The sequence below is a fragment of the Otolemur garnettii genome, unplaced genomic scaffold, assembly GCF_000181295.1.
Source record: "Otolemur garnettii isolate 467f Iridium unplaced genomic scaffold, OtoGar3 scaffold00041, whole genome shotgun sequence".
NCBI lineage: Eukaryota > Metazoa > Chordata > Mammalia > Primates > Galagidae > Otolemur > Otolemur garnettii.
In genome coordinates this window covers 12,530,963-12,543,975 of record NW_003852436.1, presented here as the reverse complement: position 1 = coordinate 12,543,975, position 13,013 = coordinate 12,530,963, and the positions used below count along the sequence as shown (strand labels likewise).

The 13,013-nt window shown below is 37.5% G+C and overlaps 1 pseudogene; it reads right to left on the bottom strand.

Moving 5' to 3' along the window:
- Positions 1-7,896: 7,896 nt before the first annotated feature.
- Positions 7,897-13,013, bottom strand: part of LOC100951871 — a 5,719-nt pseudogene continuing 602 nt past the window's right edge.

The following is a 13,013-nucleotide window of genomic DNA, read 5'->3' as shown; positions in this document are numbered from 1 at the left end:
AATGACTTGGTTAAAATCTCAGAGCCAAAACTAAAATGCAGTAGTTCTCTGTCACCTAGTCCCATATTTTTGTAACTATATACTGCTTATGTGTAGTCTAAAAGAAAATGATTTTATTTTTTCCCTTAAATTAGGGGACTGAGGGCAAAGCATTTCAGAGGATATGCTGGACCCATGCTGATAGCACATTCACAGGATCTCTCCTAAGAACATTATTACTAATGAAATCTGGGATATCATCTGATTTGATAATTCTATATCATCACTGTATCACAGAGGTTCTAGTATAGTTCAATTGAAAATATTTTAAATAACTTTAGTATTTCCAAAGTGCTAAAAGCACCCACCTTCACTCCCCCATATAACATGATCCATTTCTTATTAAAAATACTTCTGAAGCAGAATATAATATATCTAAAAGTGATAAATATAAGACAAAGCTGTTATAAAACAAGAATTTTTTTTTTTTTTTGAGACAGAGCCTCAAGCTATCCCCCTGGACAGAGTGCTGTGGCATTACAGCTCACAGCAACCTCCAACTCCTGGGTTCAAGCGAGTCTCCTGCCTCCGCCTCCCAAGTAGCTGGGACCACAGGCGCCCGCCACAACGCCCGGCTATTTTTTGGTTGCAGCCGTCATTGTTGTTTGGCGGGTCCGGGCTGGGGATTCGAACCCGCCACCTTAGGTGTACGTGGCTGGCGCCTTAGCCGGTTGAGTAAAACAAGAATTTTTTAAATGCATGCACATTTAAATTCAGAAATAACTTTAAGTTGTCAATGTTGTGCACTCTTCTGTGTGATTTACAAAGTATATAGATTTAAACAGTTTTTGGAACACAAATTTTAGAAATTAACTTCTCCTAGGACATAGACCATCATTGCTACATATCTTGTTCTGAAGTTATCTTCTCTGTGCACAATAAATAAAAAGTTACAACTAAAATGTCATTTGTCTTTTCAAAAAACATGTATAGTTTGTTTTTCAGTTAAATGTAGCATTATTTTTGTTGTGCTTGCCTTATAAATTACTGTTTCAACAACTACTACTGTTTTTGTTTCTTTCTGTTTCACCAAGAATTTAAGTCTTATGTTGAATTTGGAACCTTGTTTCATGACCAGTGGCTACTGAACTAGTAGTAAAAGGTTTGGGTCAGGATAAAATAGGACATTAAGTCAAGGCCTGTGGGTTTCATGTTGCCTGCCTGCATTCTCATCTGGATGTCAAATCAAGTCCCAAACTTCCCTTTCACTGTGTCCTGTACAAGCAGATTAATGGGAAGCGGGAGGAAAAGAGGAAAGGGAGAATGGAAGGAGAACTTTCCAAGCTAATAAATACCTTAACATGTTAAAAGGAGCCATTTTCAATTCCGGATTTAGTAGGAACTCCAGCTCCATAGGGATTGGCAGAGAGAGGTTTGCACTTTAGGAGAAGCAGCACCACACCTCTGCCTGAAAATTCAGAATCCACTGGTAGGCTGGATCTTTAGGGTACCAGGGGCTACGCCTTCTTACTGTGTGTGTGCTCACATGATCTATTTGTATGTACAAGGATAAAGCAAGTTCTCTGGTGTCTCTTACAAAGGCACTAATCCTGTCACGGGGATCCAAAGTAAACCTAATTACCTTCTCATCTCCAGATTTTATCACATTAGGGGTGGGGACACAAACATTTAATCCATAGCAACTACCTACTACTAATAGATGTTCACCTATTAATCAATTTAGTTTTTTATTTGTTAAAAACAAAGGGCATGTATATTTCAGAACTTGTTAATCAGCTGTAGCTATTAGCAAGGACTTTTTTTAGAGACAGAGTCTTATTCTTGCTCAGACAGGCCTTAAACTCCTGAGCTCAAGCAATCCACCTGCCTTAGCCACTCAAAGTGCTAGGATTACAGGCATGAGCCACCATGCCCAGTCTAGCAAGGACTTTTATTTTTTAATTTCAGATTAATGGGAGGTTACAACTAGGTTACAATATTTGCATTTGTTAGGTAGAGTTCCTATTGTAGTGTGTCCTGGACCCAAGAAGTGTGCCATGTACCCTTACGTTGTGCCCATTAAGTGAGAACACACCAATCCTCCCTCTTCCCATCTCTTCCCCTCCCTCATTCCCTTTCCCCCCAACTTGAATTGAGTTTTTCTCTTATGTGGGCTTATATTATTATATCCTCTACTGGCTTCATATTAGATAGTTTCTTTTCTATTCTTGTGATACTTTACTAGGAACAATGTGTTTCAGGTCCATTCAGGTTAATACAAAAGATGTAAAGTCCTTTTAAAGATTTTTTTTTTTTTTGCTGAATAGTATTCCATGGTATATGTATACCACAGTTTATTAATCCATTCCTGGGTTGATGGGCATTTAAGTTGTTTCCACATCTTGGCAATTGTAAATTGAGCTGCAATAAACAATCTAGTGCAAATGTCCTTATAATGATTTTTTTTTTCTTCTGGGTAGATGCCTAGTAATGGGATTACAAGATCAAATGGAAGGTCTCTTTTGAGTTCTTTGAGAATTCCCCATACTTCTTTCCAAAGAGGCTGTATTAGTTTGCAGTCCCACCAACAGTGTAAAATTGTTCCCTTCTCTCCAGATCCATGCCAGCATCTTCAGGCTTAGGATAGAAAGGACTTTTAAAGTTTATAACACATACACCTTGAAGAAGGGGCAATATTTTATGTCCTTGAATAAATGATTTAAAATTGAAATAGGTCAGTTTCCCTCAAGTTAATTCCAATCAAAATCCCAATGCTGTTTAGTTGAAAACTTAGGTAACTCCAATTTTTATCTGGAAGAATAAATGTGTATGAATATATAAGAAAATTTTGAAAAAGCAAAATAATTAGGGAGTATTTGACCTACCAGAAAAACCAACAATATGGTATGGGCAAGAGAATTAATAGGTCCATTAAAAGGATAATATGTGATATCTAGAAAAAGACCACAAATTTAGTATGTGATAAAAATAGAATTTTTAGTAAGTAGTGAAAAGATAGATTATTGAATAATTGTTGTTGGGGCAATGGCTGACTATATAGGATTTTTTTTTTTTGAGATAGTCTCATTATGTCACCCTTGGTAGAGTGCTGTGGCATCACAGCTCACAGCAACCTCAAACTCTTGGGCTCAAGTGATTCTCTTGCCTCAGCTTCCCAAGTAGCTGGGACTACGGGCACCAGCCATAGCACCCAGCTATTTTTTGTTGTTATCATCTTTGTTGGTTAGCAGTCCCAGGCCAGGTTTGAACCCTCAGCCCCAGGGTATGTGGCCAGTGCCCTAACCACTGAACTACAGGCACCAAGACATAGGTTTGTTTTGTTTTGTTTTTAAATCAGAACCAGGGTGGCACCTGTGGCTCAATGAGTAGGGCGCTGACCCCATATATCAAGTGTGTCGGGTTCAAACCCGGCCCCTGCCAACCTGCAACAAAAAATAGTCGGGCGTTGTGGCGGGTGCCTGTAGTCCCAGCTACTTGGGAAGCTGAGGCAAGAGAATCACCTAAGCCCAAAAGCTGGAGGTTGCTGTGAGCTGTGACTCCACAGCACTCTGCTGAGGGCAGCAGAGTGAGACTCTGTCTATAAAAAAATAAAAAATAAAGTCAGAAACAAAATCTCAGAGGATTAAACTCTTAAAGAAATGAATAAGCTTATAGATACTAGAAAAAAATTAGGTAAATGTAAATATTTTAATCTCATAATAGGGTTGATTTTTTTAAAGTGTGACAAAGAGTTGAGTATATAAATACTAATGGTTAATAAAAGTATGAAAATATTTTCAGCCCTACTAGAAATCAAAGAAATGGCAAGCAAAACAATGGGATTTTTTTTTTTTTGGCCTGTCATATTAGACAAGAATAATAATACCAAACATAAACAAGAGCATGGGGAAGTGAGTGCACTGTTGTTAGAAAGATAAATTGGCTATAAATGGGTACATTCTTCAGTTACTATAATTATAGCTGACATATATTAAATGCTTACTAATTGCCAGACATTGATCTAAGTGCTTTAAACGTGTTACCTCATTTATCCTCAGAATAACTCCAGATGAGAAAATTTAAGTCTAGCTACTACTAATAACAAAACTAGAACTCCAACCCAGAAAATCTGACTGAATATGTATGTATCCATGATATAAATTTATCCTGACAGAACAAAAACGTTAAGGACACTTGTTCCAAAATATACAGTTCTATAGTCCGATATTCAACCTCTGGGGCATACATGTTTCAGAATTTGGAATTTCTCAGATTTGAAAGATTTAACATTTTTATATATCAAATATAATTTATAATATATGATTTAAATAAAATTCATATATGATGCTGTGTATGATGTACTCTATATTAGATAACACCCTTAGGGGGTACTAGGACAGCATTCCACAATCAAATACTAATAAATTTACAGTGCAACATAAATACTCACATGAAGTCAAATATGTGAAGATTATAATTACTTAATAGATTCACAAGTTTTATTGTCAAAGAAGTTCATGTCAGGTCAGCTTTTACCACCACATAAGTTACAAAAAAGTTTTCAGAGTGTTTTGTATTTCAGAATCACAGATAAAAGATTATGATCCTATAATAGCATAAAACAAAAAATTGAAAACTAAATGTTTCAATATAATGGTTAACAATTAAATGTTTCTAATAGAATATTGATTAAATATACATATGTTTATATATTGAACAAAATGTCTAAGTTCAGACTTTTTTTTAACTTATTTTACTTGAGTGTATATGCTGTGTTGCTGGGCTGAACTGAAGTGGGTATTTTCTAAATTTGACTTGCAAATTCTGAAGCTAAAAAGCTTCTTCTTGTAATTCTCCCTGTTAAACATCTTACCAGCTCAGCGCCTGTGGCTCAACCGGCTAAGGCGCCAGCCACATACACCTAAGGTGGCAGGTTCGAATCCCCAGCCCGGGCCCGCCAAACAACAATGATGGCTGCAACCAAAAAATGGCCAGGCGTTGTGGCGGGTGCCTGTGGTCCCAGCTACTTGGGAGGCTGAGGCAGGAGACTCGCTTGAGCCCAGGAGTTGGAGGTTGCTGTGAGCGTGATGCCATGGCACTCTACCCAGGGGGACAGCTTGAGGCTCCGTCTCAAAAAAATAAAAAAACATCTTACCATCACCACAAGGCTAGAAAGTTCCTTGCCAAATAAAACAGGAACTATAGCATAATATTGGTGAAAAACTAGACTTGCTGGTTTAGTGTTCTATAAATTATATATTCATTTTCTTACATTAGGCCAATTTAAGCCCAAAGGAGCCTACTTCCTTGATCAGACAACTCTTAGCCATTGTGTCAAAAAGAAAAACCAAAAAAGTAAGAAACTACATCTTTCTCCACTTTTACTTGTTTTCTTAGTTGTCAAATCGCAACAATATTGTGGGTATTTTTAGAGTTGAGTCTGTTATATGATCCCTTTATATCTCAGAGAGAGAGAGAGAGACACTGTTGATTTGATTAAATATTTGCTTAATTGAAGAACTAAATAAAAAGATACAGCTAATCTTATTTTCTATATTAGAAATAAAGATGAGACTGCGTTGTTTTGGCTTTTTTTTTTTTTTTTTTGAGACAGAGTCTCACTATGTTGCCCTGGTAGAGTGCTGTGGTTTCACAGCTCACAGCTACCTCCAACTCTTGGGCTTAAGCAATTCTCTTGCCTCAGCCTCCCAAGTAGCTGGGACTACAGAAGCCCGCCACAATGCCCAGCTGTGTGTTGTTGTTGTAGTTGTCATTGCTATTTGGCAGGTCCAGGCTGGGTTAGAACGGCAAGCTCCAGTGTATGTGGCTGGCACCCCAGCAGCTGAGCTATAGGTGCCGAGCCAGAGACTTTTTTTTTTTAACCCTCAACCTGGGCCCATCCCATAAGGGTGTATGTATGTTTAACTTTAGTATTGTTTTGTCTAGTTTTTCCCTAACTTCCTCTTTGTAAACCACTAAACTCTCCTAGCTGTTAGGTCAGGGTTATTGCCTGTGTTTTTGGGGGTACCACACCTTATATTCTACATTATGAAACAAGGAACTCAGCATAGAGATAAGAGCCATTTTTATGTTACTACTGCCCAAATGAGGAACTGTTTCCATAAAAGTTCCAGAATTTCCGTCTCAGCTCTTAGAGTACTTTGCACCAGTTTACTGTTTTGTTATACCTCTCCTGTGTGTAACAAGTGCTGTCCCTGCATCCAGGGGTAATGCTGGAGAAGAAATTAAATGCTACAATGTCTGAATAATTATCAAGAAGAAATAAAGGTTTAAATCAAAAGACACTGGGTTATATTTAAATTCAAAAATTAAATTTGTTGTTTCTTTGCTACTGAATGAAAATGGAGACTTGGGAGTAAGTAAAGCTTAATTTATTTTAAAAAATGTATTTCTTAGGCTGGTCTGGGAGGCCAAGAGAGGTGGAATGTTTGAGCTCAGGAAGTTCAAAACCAGCCACCCCACCCCCTGTCTCTAAAAATAGCCATCAGTTGTGGCCTGTGTCTGCAGTCCCAGCTACTCAGGAAGCTGAGGCAAGAGGATCCCTTGAGCCCAAGAGTTTGAGATTGCTGTGAGTTAGGAGGCCACTGTAGTCTACAGTAGGCAACAAAATGAAAGTCTGTCTCAAAAAAAGTGTAAGATGCATCGTAGGTGTGGTCCTACCAGTTACTCTCCCTCCACCCAATTTACTAGGTGTAGAATATAAATGTTCTTAAACACGATGGGCAGTGCCTGTGGCTCAAAGGAGTAGGGCACCGGCCCTATATGCTGGAGGTGGTGTGTTCAAACCCAGCCCTGGCCAAAAACTGCAAAAAAAAAAAAATGTCTTAACATGATAACTAAGAAAATGCCATGAAGGCTATGTTGACCAGTTTGATGAAAGCATTTCAGATTGTGTATAAAACTAGCACATTGTACCCCATGATCGTATTAATGTACACAGCTATGATTTAATTAAAAAAGTATATTTCTTCATTCCCTTCATTATTATATAATTATTATATATAGTTAACTATTATATATATAATAGTATATATATATACTATATATATAATATAGTAACTATTATATATATAACTATTATATATAGTTATATAATAATATGTGTGATTTAATTCTACTACAAAGCTGATAACTTCTTACAATATATACTTTTACTTCAGCTGTGGAATTTCAACTTTGAGCCTTTTTTCCATATGTGATCATTGTACTCCAGATTTAATTTTTTTTTTTTTGCAGTTTTTGGCCAGGGCCTGATTTGAATCTGCCACCTCTGGTATTTGGGGCCAGCACCCTACTCCTTTGAGCCACAGGTGCCACCATAGATTTAATTATTCTTTTACAGAAATCATACTAAATCTTTAGGAAATCTAGCTTAATTATACCTAATTTATCTCCTTACTGAGGAGATTTTCACAATAACCAGGGTTTCCCCTAATTCTCTGTTTTGAGCTATGGTTTTTCACAGAACAGCTTGAGTTGTTAGGCCGATGTTCTCAAATGGCCTCCTGGGGAATTAACATCCTACTTAGAGGGTAAGACATCTTCAGGGCTATTCGAAAAGAAGTAAATGATAATCCACCAAAAAGCACATAGTTTAAGGATTCCACCTCACAAGGAAGATTTGAAAATACTGGAGGAAAAAAAGTACAAAATATGAAACAAATTTTATTTGAGAATAAATGATTCTTTTTTAATTAGCACAAATATATTTATGTATTAACCAAAGGGAGGAACCTAATTAAACCAACACTTTGAAATAGTTGCATGTAACATATTTGTGATAAAGATAATTGAATATATCAATTATAAAAAAAAAAAGCAGGATGGAGACTTGCTCATTGAACTGAGTTTGTTCATTCTCAGAACTAATTCCTGCCCAGAGTGATGACAGAATTTTTATTCTACTTTTCCATAGACCCGAGTACAGGTGACATTGCTCGCGATGTATTCTACTATTAGTTTCCCATCTGTCAATTTTCTTGTTTTTGTGCTTTCTTTCCCATCCCATTTTTGATGTTGAACCAATGCACCATCTGTATAGTTGCAGATAGTCTGAGTTTTTCTGCCATCAGCTGTAGTTTCTGCAAACTTCTTTCCCATGACACAAGAAAAGTGTGCTGCTTTCAAAGTGCTCTCAGTTTTTATGGTGAGGTTTTTGCCATCACAAGTGGCAATTGCACCTTGGCTATTTGCACCTATTTTTTGTAGAGCTCGCCCCCTCCTAGTTCCTTCATGTATTTATCAAAGCCTTTGCTGTCCACCAGGCGCCATCTTCCTACAAGCTGCTGAACGGTGGCCACGGTGGGTGCGAGCAGAGGAGGTGCTGTAAATGATTCTTTAGTAGATGATTTCTCCTTTCTTCTTATCTAGTATAGTAACATTATATGTTGTTCTATATAATAGGCTGGAGCTCAGGTGTCAAGAAGGAAGAGTAAAATACAAGTGTTTATGTTTGGCTCAGCACCTGTAGCTCGAGTGGCTAAGGCGCCAGCCACATACACCAGAGCTGGCAGGTTCGAATCCGGCCTGGGCCTGCCAAACAACAATGACAACGACAACCAAAAAATACCCGGGTGTTATGGTAGGTTCCTGTAGTCCCAGCTACTTGGGAGGTGGAGACAGGAGAATCGCTTGAGCCCAGGTATTGGAGGTTGCTGTGAGCTGTGATGTCACAGCGCTCTACTCAGGGGAACAGCTTGAGGCTCTATCTCAAAAAAAAAGAAAGTGTTTATGTTTTAGGACACGTGAAGCACAAAAGATGTGATTCTTTAATTTTTTATTTTGAACATTTTCTTTGGTATTTTAATAATTTTCTGCTGCTATCCTTAGCATAAAGGATAAAAAATACACTTGCAGAACTCCTCCCTGTCCTGTCCGAATTCTGTTATCATTAGCCTTTGCAGCTGGAGTGTCATTTACTGCTTTATGACAGGCACGTTAGACATGAACAAGAGCCTTTAAAATTACTTTCACTGATAGCCGGTGTTTCCTCTTACACAGCTCCACCCAACCCAATAAACAAGGAGCCAGGCTTCTTAAAAACTTTATTCCACATAATGTCCCTGATTAGAAGATAGTTATTTTAATTTTTATTTTCTGTAAGAGCTTTTGCCACAAGTTCAAGCAACTTTCTTCTTTCAATAATGTGTGCAATAGACACACTATGCGGGTGATTTGAAAAGTTCTTTGAGTCTGGCAAAGGCATAGTTCCTAATTAACTGCCTAGATAACCATTTCACTGTGTGGAAATCACTTAAGTGCTTCTAGTGGGTTTTGTGGGGCCTAAGGGAGATGATACTACACTTTTAATCAGGCAAACTAAAAAGCTAACACTTTTTAATGACCTAGCAGCCCCACTCCTATGAGAACTCCAGATGTTCAAAGCTCTCGAGAGCAACTCTAGAAATCCTTGTCAAGTTCTGTAGGCCCAAAGGATCATTAGGTAAGTTTAGCTTTTGAAAACTACCTGTGTTGGTTTTTGATTTTGTTTTTAACTTTGAGACTGTTAAAGGTAGAGGGCATTTGTTTGTTTTGTTTACTTCAAAAGTAAATTAAAAAATGCATTAAAACTTGGGACATATTTGGAATAAAGATAATTTGAAAGTATCTCTTATCTTCTTTTGAACTAGGTAGTGAGTAGAAAGATTGCTAAGCTTTTAAATCTCCTTTGATTAAAAGCCCCCTTTGGGAATACAAAGAAAGGATTAGATTTTATCCAGAAAAGGGATATGCAGAGCTGGCTCTCAGAATCTGCAGGGAATTGGTCCCGGGAGCCAAAATTCACAAATGCTTGCATTCCTGATATCAAAAAGTGTAGTATTTCCAAATACTTATGCACATCCTCCTATACATTTTAAATCATTTCTAAATTACTTATAAAACCTAATACAATGTAAACACTATACAAATAGTTGTTATACTATAAAAAGGCTGTACATGTTCAGCACAGACACAACAATCTATTTTATTTTTTACCTGGAATATTTTTGGTCTGAGGTTCATTGCATCCATGAATGCTGAACCCATATATTTAATACAAAATTTGGAGTGTCTTTAAATTTATTTAATATTTCAGGAGGTCCACTATTAAGAAACCTAGCTTCATCATTCCACCATTTATAAAGTCTTGATTACCAAAAGCTGTACAAAATGTTAAAATTTTAAAAAAAAGATGAGAAAAAGAAAAAACCCGCTTGCTAAGGAAATTGAGTTAACATCTCACATCTGGCCTCTCTTTTTTAAATACTTCAATGTTATCAATAAAGAGTTTTTAAATATTAATAGCATTACTTGTCTAAACTTGTATTTGAATTAAGCAATTTAGTCTTTTTTGCACATTATTTTTAACCTTCTTTGAATGTTATTTTTAATAGCTTGTGTGTTTTTACAAGGAATTAATTCCTCTTGCCAAATCCAATTAATAATTAGAACTATCTGAGGCCTTGTGCTCTCTAGAAGCTGAACACAGAATCTGAAATTAGTACCACACTGAGTCTCCGTAATTGCGACACTCTCTGATATTATCATCCAGTGAAGCATCAGAAATACCACATTTAAGAACTGAAGATTACAGATCCCAAGCTGACCTCCCAGGAATGACATGTTTTCTGTTTTCAGAGTCAAGAAAATAATGATTCAATCATGCAGTCATTATTAGTCAAGCTATTTTGGAACTGGGCAGACCACTGTTGAATAAGCATAAAATATTATTCTGAGGGCTTTTCTTTTTCAAAGCATTGTGTTAGGTAGTAAGCAGGGATACAGAGGAACTACCTTGGATTTTATCATCTAATTGGGAAGATGAAATAAGTTTCACCGGGTGATAAAAGCCATAATCTGCTAAGTTTCGAATCAGTGTGACAAAAGGATTCCAAGAGTGGAGAGAAGAGCGTGATATGACTGCTCTAGTCCAGAGCGTGGTGTGCGCTGGGGCAGTCGAGAAGGCTTCATGCAGAGGTCCCCAGCCTGGGCTGGTGCAGTGCTGGGCGACAAATCCAGATAAAGAAAACTGGGCAAATCACCTGAGGCTGGAAAGTGCTTACTTTCACAACATTTCCAAATGTAGATATAAAATATTAGTCCATTGATTCACCTGGGGCTTGTGTATATTGTAGATAAATCTGCAAAATTCCAGCCTTCATTGCATGAAACTCCAATGAGAAAATGCCCTTCCATTCCAAGTGTGCGTGTGCGTGTAATCTTCACAAAGAAACTTCTTTTTTGAGAGTCTCACTTCGCTGCCCTTGGTAGAGTACCATGGCATCATAGCTCATGACAATCTCAACCTCTTGGGCTCAAGCCATTCTCTTGCCTCAGCCTCCCAAGTAGTGGGTACTACAGGTGCCCACCACAATGTTTGGCTATTTTTAGAGTCAGGATTTTGGTCATGCTCAGGCTGGTCTTGAACTCCTGAGCTCAGGCAATCCACCCACATTGTCCTAAAGAAACTTTTTAAAATGATTAAAATAACAATTCCTGCAATAGGCGAGAAAGGAAAAGTTAGGCCTGAGCTCATGATTTTTTAAAGATATCTGGGGTGGGGCTGGATGGAAGGATCAAGTAGCAAATAGCAACATCCAAAAGAGCACTGAGGTCAAGAAAGATATTTTGGGAGCTAGAAGTTTATATTACACATTTTAAGGAGTGGCTGGAAAGTAACGTAGGTCATGTTACTTCTTGTTCCTTGCCCCCAAAGCAGAAAGTTGACTTAAAAGGAGCAATCCTCTGTCTGCATGAAGGAGTTTGAAGAAAGACTAAAACACCTCTCTACTAAACTTACTAATTTACTTTTACTTACTAATTTACTTACTTTTCAGTAATTCAGTTTCACAGTGAATTTACCAGTAACCAACTTAAATGTAAGTATAAAAGCTATTCTAAATAGTATACCCCAAACCAATTCCCACTCACTCCTCCACCCCTTAAATCCAAACCATTAAAGCTTAAGGCTCCACTTAAACCAGATTTATGTTATGAGGTCTTATATTGGCAAAAAGCCCCTGAATTAATGATACATTCCGGGGAGACAGAGCTGCTCAATTCTTGGATGGAATGGGTTGGTTTTCACATCATCGATGGTAACAGTAGTGCTAACTATCCATATTGGGTGCTTCCAGGGTACCAGGCACTGTGTTCAGCATTTTATGCTCCTTATCTCATACGACATCCTAATAGCAATAACCTTATGAGGCAGATACCGTGATTTTACTAAATAAAATAGTCAAGCCAGAATTCAAACACTTAGAAGAGAACTCTAACACCATCCCTAGCTTCATATTTTCCTCCTCCTGGAATTTCCTTCCCACTCCTCTCTGCCCACCCAAATTTCACGGAGGCCCAAGTTAAATTCTGTGTCTAGTAACTGCTCTTCCTGCCTACGTCAATGTCTCTCATCTCAGCACTCTCAAAGTATCAGAAAGACATCACACTTGTAAAATATGGAGTAGTGGGGGCTTCACAACCTAATAAGAGTCAAAGCACATCGAGTGCTTACTCTCTACAAGGAACTGTTCTAAGAATTATCTTTGGATTACTCAACTTCATTCTCATAGTAAAACTATAAGGTCAATACTGTTATTTCCATTTTATAAGTGTGCAAATTGAAGAAGAGATGGGTTTACTAACTTTCCTAAGGTCACAGTTTAAAAAACTTGAGTTGGTGAAGATTGTAGGACTTGAGGATTAAAGGAGTTAATAGTGTTAAGCCTGTAAAACAGTATCTGGTCCAAAGAGTGTCAGCTAGTATTAATAATTCACTCTACTCCAGTTTTCCATGGCACAGTGGTGTGCCATGAGAGGATCCTAGGTATGCTGCAAACATTTTTAAAGATAATTAATTAAATTATTTTTGAAAGAAATTCAAACCCCAATAAATATTCCTTTTTTTTTACTCTTTTGAAAAATCAACATAATTTGAGTGTGCCACAGAAGTTTAACTATAGGTGTGTCGTGTAATTAAAAAGATTGAAAGGCTCAGCGCCTGTGGCTCAAGCGGCTAGGGTGCCAGCCACATA